This window comes from Oryzias latipes, chromosome 9 (genome assembly GCF_002234675.1).
Source record: "Oryzias latipes chromosome 9, ASM223467v1".
Taxonomy (NCBI): Eukaryota; Metazoa; Chordata; class Actinopteri; order Beloniformes; family Adrianichthyidae; genus Oryzias; species Oryzias latipes.
The window spans coordinates 17,753,438-17,764,839 of NC_019867.2; positions in this window are offsets into that span (position 1 = coordinate 17,753,438).

Below are 11,402 nucleotides of genomic sequence, written 5' to 3' on the forward strand. Positions count from 1 at the left end.
GCACCTGGTATTGCATCAGAACTCAACTTCTAGGACTCAGTTATGAATGAGCAACCAAGGTCAAATTGCAACCGTGCATACTTCTTACTGTGAATGTGTGTCTGTGCAGTTATGATAGGGCGTCCAAGGAGGAAGGAGTGAGGGTGCTGTTACTGTTAAAGCCTTGCATTATCCCAGCATTCACCAGTGTTTCCAGTGACCACAAGCTTGGAGGTCTGCCCGGTCCTTCTAGACTTTGCCTAGCAATGGGACTCACCATTGTTTGATTTGGCTCCACAGTTCAATGTTTTTAGCATTGCCTCAAAAAGGAGAGTCAGTGAAAGCAGTGAAGAAGTCTGAGTTTAAAGTAGAAGGAAGAAGAGGAAAAGAAAAGCAAGACTAGAGTCAGCCGTCTCCCCATAGCCCAATTTAATTAGACTTTAAAAAAAGGCAATTTGAGTTCAGGTTTTTTTTCTTTCTCTTTTTTTACTGCTTGTCAGTACCAGGCATTATTTCTTAGTTTTTTTCCATTGGCTGTTGCATCAGATAGGTCTATTTCATCAAGATGACTAAGATGCTGATATGCATCTTTAATCAAGGAAACTGCATTCCTGTGATCCAGGCAATCGTTGGGTCAGACTATTGCAAAGCCTCCAAAAGTTTGACTTTTTTGAATGTTGTGGTTTGCAATGTTGAGCAACCATGTATTGATATGTGTGAGTCGGGATTTAGTCTGGAAAATGAAGGTGAAAAAAATAATTCCTTAGAATCAATTAAATATTTGAATCTTCTTTCAATTTATCATTCTCTGAAAAAATACATTTTACTTCTGCAGAGATCCATTAAACATAGAGGTAAAATGTCCCAGTGCCTAGAGGGTGTTTAGCATAAGCTGTTCATCATAACTACCACTTAGGAACACAAACCCTCCTAAAACCTTTCCTCCCTCAAACTTTTTAGCAGTACTGAGCCTCCATGTGTGGCCAGGAGCGTGTCTGAAAAATCGGAATTCCAGCACCTCATTAATAGTTTATGCCCCCTCTCCAGCGCCAGAGATGCCAGAATAATCCTCTCCAGGGTTTTCATCATTCAAATAAATTTCACCCAAATATACACTTGTTCGGCTACTTTGCGACAAATCTGCCGCCTGCCTTCCTCCTGCAGCCTCATGGGAACTCTTTCTGCTCACTGAGACACCTTTAACCAATATGTTACAATTCCTCTTCCACAACCTTAAAGCCATCAGTATTCCGTATGGCAAATATCTAAAACAGGACGATAAAATTATAGCAAAAATGTGACAGAAATGGTTCCCCTTAGACCATAAAACAGATTTTTACAAACAGCATTGAGAGGAGTGAGCGCCTTTTCCTTTTAACAAACATTCCAACCCCCATGCTTTTGTAGCTCCCTCCTGGATCCTTACCCTCCTCTCCTGCCCAGGTGAGTGTTGCTCAAGTTGCAGCAGCAGTGGAATTACACAGGCAAGACGAAGAAAGCGGACAATTATCTTCAATATCTGTCAGACACATGACAGCACCAATCCCCCTTCCCACCCACCAACACACCACACACACAAAAGCACACGCAAAAGCAAAAGACAAGTACAAAGAAAAGGGAGTGTGCTGCTCTTTTGATTGTTCAGAGGCAAAGAAATTGTCTCGATCTCTCTTATTCCCCCCTCTCTCAGTGGCTTTTCCTGCTCATTAAGCACCGCATTTGCATGTGTGCTGCCAAAGAGCAGGAGACTGTAGCAATGAAGATAAAATAAAAGCATTACAACACTGATGCTATACACAGATTTAAGTGTAGATGGCATTTTAAAGAGTGACAGAGAGAAAAAAATTGATAATAAGAAAATCCAGCCAGGGTCAACCCTTTTTTGTGTCAAAACTACTGCGACATGTATTTTTCATCCCGTGCGGTAAATGTGCCTTTTTTTTTTTTTAGTCCAAAACGTACACAAAGGAAAATGTAAAAATGAAATCATTTCTGGATGAATTTAAATGTAAAAATGTACAAATTTTAAGCCGAAAAGGCCTATGAAGTGTTCTCCACTAAACCAAAAATATAATAAGTTGAGAATAATTTTAAACTTTTCAGGATATCCTTGAGGCTGTTTCCTTCCAGAGTTGCCCTCTGGGTATAGAGGTGAGACCTGACAAGAGCTCAAGCATGTAGGCAAGACCTAATCAAACTGGGCCATATCTGCAGAGCTGTAGGGATGTTAAGGACCAACCATATTGCAGTCCAGAGTAAGACTGCAGGAAAGACTCTTTCAGAACTGGAAGGTCGATGAAAGAGCCCCATGAGCCTCTGAATTGATTATGTCTCCTTCGCTCTCAGCGCACTGATAACCACATCCGCTTCAAGGACCCCTCGGGGCTAGTTCAGGTGAGGCTACCTATCTCTCTCACTTACAATCATGAGTCCTTGATGGATTAAGTGACGCATGTGAATTTAGAGTGGTCCACGCCGAGGGGAGCAGATGGGATGAAGTGTCGGTGTAGAGAAACTGGAAACGGGAGACCAATCAGCAGAAGCACAACAAAAGCTGGGCAATACTAACCTTTGAAGCACCACCAATTTTAAAGAGCTAGGTGAGTGGGGATCTGTGATAATAGCACACACTTCATCAGACCATTACCTCGAATTAGGGATAATTAGCCTCAGTAAACTGGGCACAAAACACGCCTATGATGTTGGGCCCAGAAGGCATGCTGCGGTACCTTTTACAGCCTGGCGGTTGATTTTGGGCTCACACAACTGCTGCTAACAGCACAGCAAGGAGGCGATAAAGAGAGTGGGCCTGACTGGCTGGTAGCAAACTGAGAGTAATTATCAAAGAGAGCTTATAATCAAACATCTGAATCACAAACACAGCCTATAAAACCCCTTTGGCATACATCCAGGAGTCGTTTTATCCAATTAGGTAAATGACTGTAACTTGAGGATGGAGGTGGGGGGATTGGGCAAAGGGGGGGCTGAGGTAATAAATGCATGTGAAATTCATAAAATGTGGATGATATTTGACTTTTCTCTACTACTGTTTTGCTTTTATTCAGTAAAAAATGGTGGAAGATAATGAAATACAAAACCCAGACATTCCATATTCGCTTGACCAACTGTTGCGACAGATTTTTACCAATTCAGCTAGAATTTTTAAAAAGTTATTCAATTCTTTTAGCACTCTAACAGAAGATCAAACAGTGACGGAGCTAAAGAGGAGAAGAAGGGGCAGCTGCCCCCTCAGCAAAAAGCTTTACCTCCCTCATTTGTCCTCCAATTTTTGAGTCAGTATAAGTATAATTTGTTTACAAAGATGAAGAGTTGCCACCCATCACTTGCCACCCTATCAAATTATTCTGCCCACCCCCATATAAAATGTTTCAGGTCTGGCACTGGAATCAAGCAAATGAAAGCTTGTCACTGTGGATAAAAACACCTTGTTAAGACCAAAGAACAGATATAAGGTGATTCCTGAAGCTGCGTTCCAAGTTTGCTCTCACTGTTGTCCGTCTACACTCATTGGAATCAAATATTAACCAGCTGTCTATGAAGTAAAATAAGTAAGTTACCTTTACGTTTGAATGCGTCATTATTCTGATGAATTCCAGTCATTCTCTTAAGGAATCATTATTTAAACAGTGACTGTGGCTCTCAGTTTAAGGGGCACTTGCCTCACTTACATTCTCTCTGTGAGTTAATTGGGAGCAGAATTGCTCACTGGTGATGAAATCCAGATACAACCCCAGTGTGTGTGAGCAACAACTCCCTCAGCTCTGCCACAAGAAGGAAGAATGTACCAGGCAGGGTAAAGACAGGAAAGTTGCTAAACTTGTGGCATTTCCAAGATCCTCAAACCTGACAGTCACGTTTTGCATGGCCTTGATACTTTATAGGCTTCTGAGAAATTTAGGTTCTGCTTTTCTGAGTGACAAGCTTTGTTCTATGGACTCTTGCCATGTACTTGTTAAGCCCGACACTCTTCCTCTCTGCCAGTCAAGACACCGCCCACACAATAGCAATAGCAGTTACAGGCCCTTTTTCACACTACTGGTGCATAAATATAGATTGAAATGTTCCTCATAAACAGAAGTATTCCCTAAATTTGGCAAAATTATCTTACTTTTTCTCCTAATCCAAACTTGTCAGGAAGTGCACACCAGTTTATCCCTTTGTAAAAATATTCCCAAAAATCTATGTAGACCCCAGCATACACCTAAAGCTGTGCTGATACTCCCAACAACTCTGCTAATGAACAACATTAATACTTAAATGTCTCTGTACTCAGGAATGTGCTTCTTTAATTCCTGCCTGTCCATTAAGGGGCCCACCCAGCCAAGGACCCACCAGCAGAACTCACTGGAGCATAAGATGCTAGCTGTGTGCGTGTACGGGACAGGTCTTACATGTGCAGGCCTATACACCGCTCAAGAATGAGGTGGCTTCTATCCCCTCAGGGCCTGAGCAGGCTAATGCAAGAACAGGGATAATGTTTCCTGTAAACACCTTAGCGCTGGATGTATTTTTGATCAATGTTTTTCTCAATGTAGATATTGCTGCAAGGCTTTTAAATAATACAAACTGATATTGTCTTTTGTCTAATATGATGGAAGTTTCCTTTTCTTTATCTTTATTTCATTTGTTTCTCTAATGGCTTAAAACAATAATCTTTAAATGGTATGGCAATTAAATGTGATTTTATTAGACTAACTTCACACTCATAAAGTAACCAAAAATAGAAATACTTCCATCTAGTATATTTAAATATATAAGAATAATTAATAATAATTTTGAGCATCACTGAGTACATAATCTGTTTTTGTGTATCTCTGTTTTGCACACTAAACACAATATGTCCACTCTTAGTTTGTGAGACCATTTGGAGCCTCCAGGCAACAAACGTGGCTGGAGAAAACTTCTCCGGGTACTGTCTAAGTGGGTGGAGGTATGTGTGTGTTTGTTGGAGCTGGATGGGTGTAGGTTGTACGCCAGGTAATGTAAGGACAACTGAGTGAAAGAAACTTTAAAAGCATTAAACTCAGCAGGTTCTCAGTGAAGAGCAATCAACATAAACCCTTAAGTTGTGAAGACTCCCAGCACCCCAGGGAACTTGATCTGTAAAAGGTCAGACATGAATTGCACAGCACATTTTCCTGCTTTTCGTTCTGCAATAATCTCTCCTTCTAAGAGAAGAGCTAGCACATTGGCTCACTTTAAACTAATAATAATGTAATTCAATATGGAATTCATGTGTGACATTCTATGATTCAACCAACTCCTCCATTGTAAGAAACAGTTGCTGTTTTTACACAGCAATTGTGCTGCACCATCTTTCCCTTCATATTTACACAGAGAAATGAAGCTGACTTACAGCAGTATGATTGTGATAAAACAGTGTTATACCCTAAAGATATAATTAAACATCCCCCATAGGATCCTGAATAGCAAAAATGAAACGTGAAAATTGTAAACCATAATGACAAATGTTAAGTAAAGTGAGTCTTGTTGGACACAACTATGGTTTTATTCAGATATGGATGACAAAATTTTTTTTTCCTTATTGTCACATTTGCTGACGTTTAACTCCTTGTAAAAATGTATGTAAATTCTGATGTTAATTTGTTTTGTTTTACTAATCTCAAAATAGAGGGACAACTTATTTTCACATTTAATAAACAGAATGGTAAATGGCAAATGCTAATATGGTGCTTATCTAACTTGCCCTAAGGCCAAAAGTGCTTTACATTCACAGTTCCACTTACCCATTCGCACACGGACATTCACACACGGATGGGGCTCGACTGTCTGACACTGGCCCCAACCTGTAACCAACAGGAGCAATATGGGATTCAGTGTCTTGCCCAAGGACACTTTGACACATGGGTAGGCAAGGAGGCATCTGAACCCAGAGGTTGACCCTTCTACCTCTGTACCACTGCTGCACAAAGCTCAACACTGAAGCTAGACGACATCCAAACAACAGTACTCCATGGGCATGGACAAAAGATTAGAATATTTCCAGTAGAAAACAGTTTTCCCCCCTCTGATAGACCTTTTTTGCTGTTGTTGTTCTACGCCACAGTAAAATATTCCAAAGTAAAAGAGATCATTTGCAACAACAGTTGAGGTAAGGTTGTCATCTATGACCCCAAAAAGTCAAGAGTTTGCCTAAGTTACTTCATCTGCTTGAAATGGGGAACTGGACAAGTTGTTTGTTACAGATGTACAAGTGTGAAACATGGACACAATAGGGGTTCACTTATAAGAATTAAAAAAGTGGAATTATTCTTTGTTGTTTTTAACTCAACAGCTGTAAGAATGGGATCCTAGGACCACTCCTGGTTCAGTGTGACATCCGTGTGACATCCGTCTTTGACTTAGTTTTTGGCTACGTTCACACTGCAGGGCTTAATGCTCAATTCGGATTTTTTGAAAAATCCGATTTTTGTGACCGTGAAACTACCCAAAATTGACCCGCATGTGCAGAAGAGTACTCAACGGTGAACGACGTCACTCGTTGTTTGCGTAAGTAGCTAACGTTAACATGGATGCCGACTACAGTGTTGTCAACAGCAGAGCTCTTTTTTCATTAATAAATTTATTTTCACAAAGGAACCAGCACAATAACAATCTTCTCATTTTTAAGAAGGCATTGAAGCCAGGATCATCTGTACCCACTGTTGTGGAATGGAAATGTGTATGTGTTGGGGCCGCGTGCGCGTGTGTGTGTAAGAGAGAGGAGAAGAGCGCGTGCAGCGGGAGAGAATGGGGGGGGCAGTGTGGGCGCGCATTCATGTTGTGTGTTACGGAGAAAGGACAACGGTAATAGAAGAAGGTTTCCCCCAGAATAAATGCTATGGACTCTTTATTAACCCGTTCTGGAGAATCCTGGAGAATCTAAGGGTCAGAACAGGGAGGAGGAGGAGGAGGATCCACCTTGGGTCCCCCGCGCTTCTGACCACGGTCGGAAAGGGGAGAAAGAAAGAAAAAGTAAACGCGGGAAATGTTCAACACCACGCTCGGCCATTTAGCTGGAAATTTTTTCAAAAACTGCCCGCTTGCGATAAGAGGCCTGGAGTTTGGCCTGAATAAAGCTGTCACCCCAAATATTAATCCAACTGGTGACCTCGCTTCCCTTCCACTGACTGGTCTCTGATGCATCGTCCGCCATGGTTGCTGTTTACGTTCACGTTCCCTCCTATTTCAACGCAGAATGATGACGTTTGTTGCGTATCGATGACGTACGATTCGGATTCAGGTGGCCTGGCCGGTCAGACGGCGGTCCCAATTGAAAAGATCGGATACGTTTCGGATTCAGGACGGCATACCCAAGTGGCCTGGGTCGCATTTGAAAAGATCGGATCTGTGTCGTTCAGACTGTCATGAAAAGATCGGAATTGGGTGGCATAGGGGCAAAAAAATTGGGTGGTTTCAGCCTGCAGTGTGAACGTAGCCTTTGACACTTTTTACAGCAGCTGACAGTATGCCCGTGGACTCAGGCACGAAAATGTCCTGTATGTCTGGGTCACAAGATTGAACGTAGTGATAACAGAAGTAGAAAGAAATGTCATGCTGATCCATGCCCCCCCCCCCCCAGCACCCCTAGACACAAAGGGGGCGTAACACCACGACAATGTATTTTACACCAATAGCAATTCAGTCTGCTGTATAACTGTGAACCAAGATTCCCTACACCATCACTGTTGCAGTACATTTACACTTCCAGCTTCCCATCGCTTCTTGTCAACTCATGCATTAGGAAATTATCTAACCCCATTCACACCATGTCTCTACTCCTCTGAGACACCAAACCACCGTTGTACTGTACATCAACATCAAGTTTGATCCACTATCATGAGACTGAAATGGAGTGTTCTGATTCTTTGTCAAATATTGATGTAGTTACATGACTGCAGAAAACCGATCTTACACCTCATTCAAGTTCTGGTGGATACATCTCAAGTGGGAAGGAATGCAGTGAACATGTAAAGCATTTGATGCACAAAAAGCTGCAGTCTGAGTCAAAATAGTTAATGATAAAATGGCCTATATCTATTTAGGCCAACTTAACTACCGTCTTAGAAAGCCCAAAGCACTTTACAGTGACAGTCCCATTCACCCATGCACACACACGCATCCACGCACACACTGATGACGGTTTAACAGAAATCCTTCCATAAGACAAATAAAATTAACTTAATGAGTATATGAAAATACAAATAGACTTAGAGAAAAAGTTAACATCAAAATTGGACACAAATCAATTCTTGCAGAGGCATAATTACCATCGCTTTAGTAAACAATCACTTGTGCAACTTGGGGATGCTTCAAGGTGCTCAGTGTGTATGTGTGCGCAGTGACTGTATTCTGTTGTCAGGTGGACTGAATGTGTTCTTTAGAGCAGGTTAACAGTGTTAAACTGCAGGGCTGCAGCAGGGCAAGCTGGAGCATGACTGATCTATTAGGAGGAGCATACAGTTGTGTCTTCGATCAATAGTGCCTTATTTGTTTGTGTGCACACGAGTGGAAAATTGTGTGTTGCCTCTCTCTGTCTCTGTTTCAAGTTGTATAAGTTAGGGTCCACATTTAGGAAGTGGGAGTGAAGTGCTGAGAGCAACAATCACTGGAATGGAGAGATAGTGGGCATTTCAGAGCTGCAGAGCGCAGAAGGAGGAGGTTATTCACTGAATGAGTCTGCCTTCATTCACAATCACAAAAGCCACAAGCTCTCTCTACAATCACTAACAGGGTTTTAACATTATCCTACCTTTTCTGATCCCTGCTTCTTCAAATTAAAATCATGATCGTCTGGTCTTGTTTTGTCACCTGCTGCTCGGAGATGAAGCTTCTCGGTGAGGGTGATCTGTCATTCTGCCAAAGTTCCTGCCAGGGGACTCTGCAGCAAATATCCAACACACAGTCATGTTGTGTTACTTTATTTTGTTTACTGTAAAACCCAGGCCTTTAGTGAAGCCTTTCCAAATGAATCGACTTGCAGAAACTAAAAGCGAATCGTTGCTTTTGCCTTAGGCTCTTGCCCAACAAGAACTCGTTCATTTAAAGCAACAGGAATTCACTGTTGCTTTAACACTGTTGCGTGAAAAAAATGTCCCTTTACAGTTGGATTGCATCTGTTATTGCACAATTCCTATGCGAAACAGATATATTTAAATAAAAAGGCAATTGTGATTCAGAAAACAAATATTCATTGTTGATCTATAGGCAAACTGCTTTGCACGGCTCCAACATCACTATTTAGTGCACTGACTGTGCACAAAAAAAGAACATGTTGTTATTGAGAGTTATCCATGCACATTCTTCCTATGCTTTTGGGCCAGTACATACATGCTATACATACCAAATCACAAAGGTGTGCCTTCCGGTTCAGCGTTGTTGACTTATCACTATGGAAGCCAGCACAATGCCAATTATTATGACTTGGATATTATGTTTTTTTCCCTTCTCAATTAATATCTGCCGTTTATGTGAACTAGGTTTTCATTTCTAATCTTTTATTATTTGCGTGAGGTCTTTTTGTTTTAAAACCCTGAAATAATTTTAGATTACACTGAATGTGGGCCATGCAACTTGATGCCACAAAAGCTGAAAGTAAAAAAGGGAATTGATCAAAAGAAGGGAGGAAAAAGGAGAACTTCTGAATTCAGTTTTGAGATTGGAATGAGCTTGGGATCTTAAGTTCCCACAAGCAAGCAATTACTGGCTTTTTCAGCTTATTTTAGCCAGTAAACTATAGTTTAATATTTTTGTATATTAAAAGTCCAGCAAAGTCCTGCTCCTAAGGTCCTCCTTTATTCTGTACTTTGTCAACTTGCCTCATTATGTTACCAGAAAATTCAAATTAAATGAGCAGACTTTCATGTCACTTGCAAAATATGATCCTGTTTTATCAAATTTTGTCTGTGCAGTTTCATTGCTTAATAGGAAAAAATAATTTAGAAGGCCATTATTTCCCCAATTTATTGTGGTTTTAAACCTTAAAACTTTTTCTAATTTGTCTTTTTTTATGAAGAAAATCTGTTTGAATATGCATTAACGGCCACTTCAAGCAGCCTCTGAGGCTGAAGTCTGAAATATGTCCACCATGAACAGGTTATCAGTCCATGACAGGGCCACAAAAAGACAAACAACCACAAGGGCTCAAACTCACTCATTATAGAGCCTCCAGTCAGTCCAGCATGCATGTTTTTGGAGTGTTGAAGGAATCCAGAGTTCCTAAAAGAAGTTGATTCAGAAGAAGAGGAAAATAAAGAAATTCCATCAAGATTCCTAACATTAGCTTAAACAATGACATGTGATCCTAGACAGTAAAAATACCACCAGTTACTTTAAAATATCGCAAAAACTTGAAGAAATTTACATTGTTGTTTTTTCATTATTCATAAAAGACAGTACTGCCTGATGAGGCAAAGGCAAATGCAAGTGTCGATTGTCAAAGCTTGTCTCTGTACGGAAGCTCACAATCCTTTAATGATATAATCATTAATAATTATTATTGACATGTTCTAGGTATTCTAAACCAGGTCTCCAAGAGGTCTATCCACAGGGAAACAAAAACTGGTGCCCTCCAAGATGTACAGCTGACAGTATAGCTTTGGGGTGTGAATGCCACCCCAGTACTTATTTTTAGTGTGGCTTCATGGGTTTATAGCCTCTGCAGAATAAATGTAGACACCGAAAATTCTATTAAAATGGCACAATCTATACCGCTATAAGCTTGGTTGCAATCAAGGTAACAGTAGCAACTTTTTTTTTTGTCAAAATACCTTCTTCCCAATTCACGAAATTGGGTCCACAAAGAAGATGAAAGGGCAAATGTCGAGACAGGGCACACATAGAGGACATACTGTTTCTCACTGACCTCTGTATACATGAAGAACAAACTGCACACAAGCTCGCAGAAACATTTCGAAGCTATAAAAGAACTATTTCTGAGAATGATGAGGAGCCTCTATATTTGGCCTGTTGGTTTGACCTTGCACCTGTTCAGTGTGGCAAAAAGGACATGTGGGGTTAGGTATTCATATGTGCTCCTCCGTTGTGCACCCTCTATACTTTTCTCTTCCATGTCCAGTATACATTTACATTCATTACATCTTCAATTTTTTGATATTCTTTTCAATCTGTTGACTTACATGTCCATACTTCCTTGTGTGCAGAGAATATTTGTGCTGCTCCATTACTGGCCTGGTCTGGCAAACCCCCCCCCCCCCCCCCACCACCACCACCACCACCTCCCCCCCACACACACCCACCTACTGGGACAATGCAATCAAACGTCACTACAGGAAACTGTCATAATGATCACTTTGGAGTACACTAATTAACACTGAATAGGACTCATAAGTGCTGTCCCTTTGCCAACAAATCAGTCAACAGCACACATTTGTCAGTGAGCT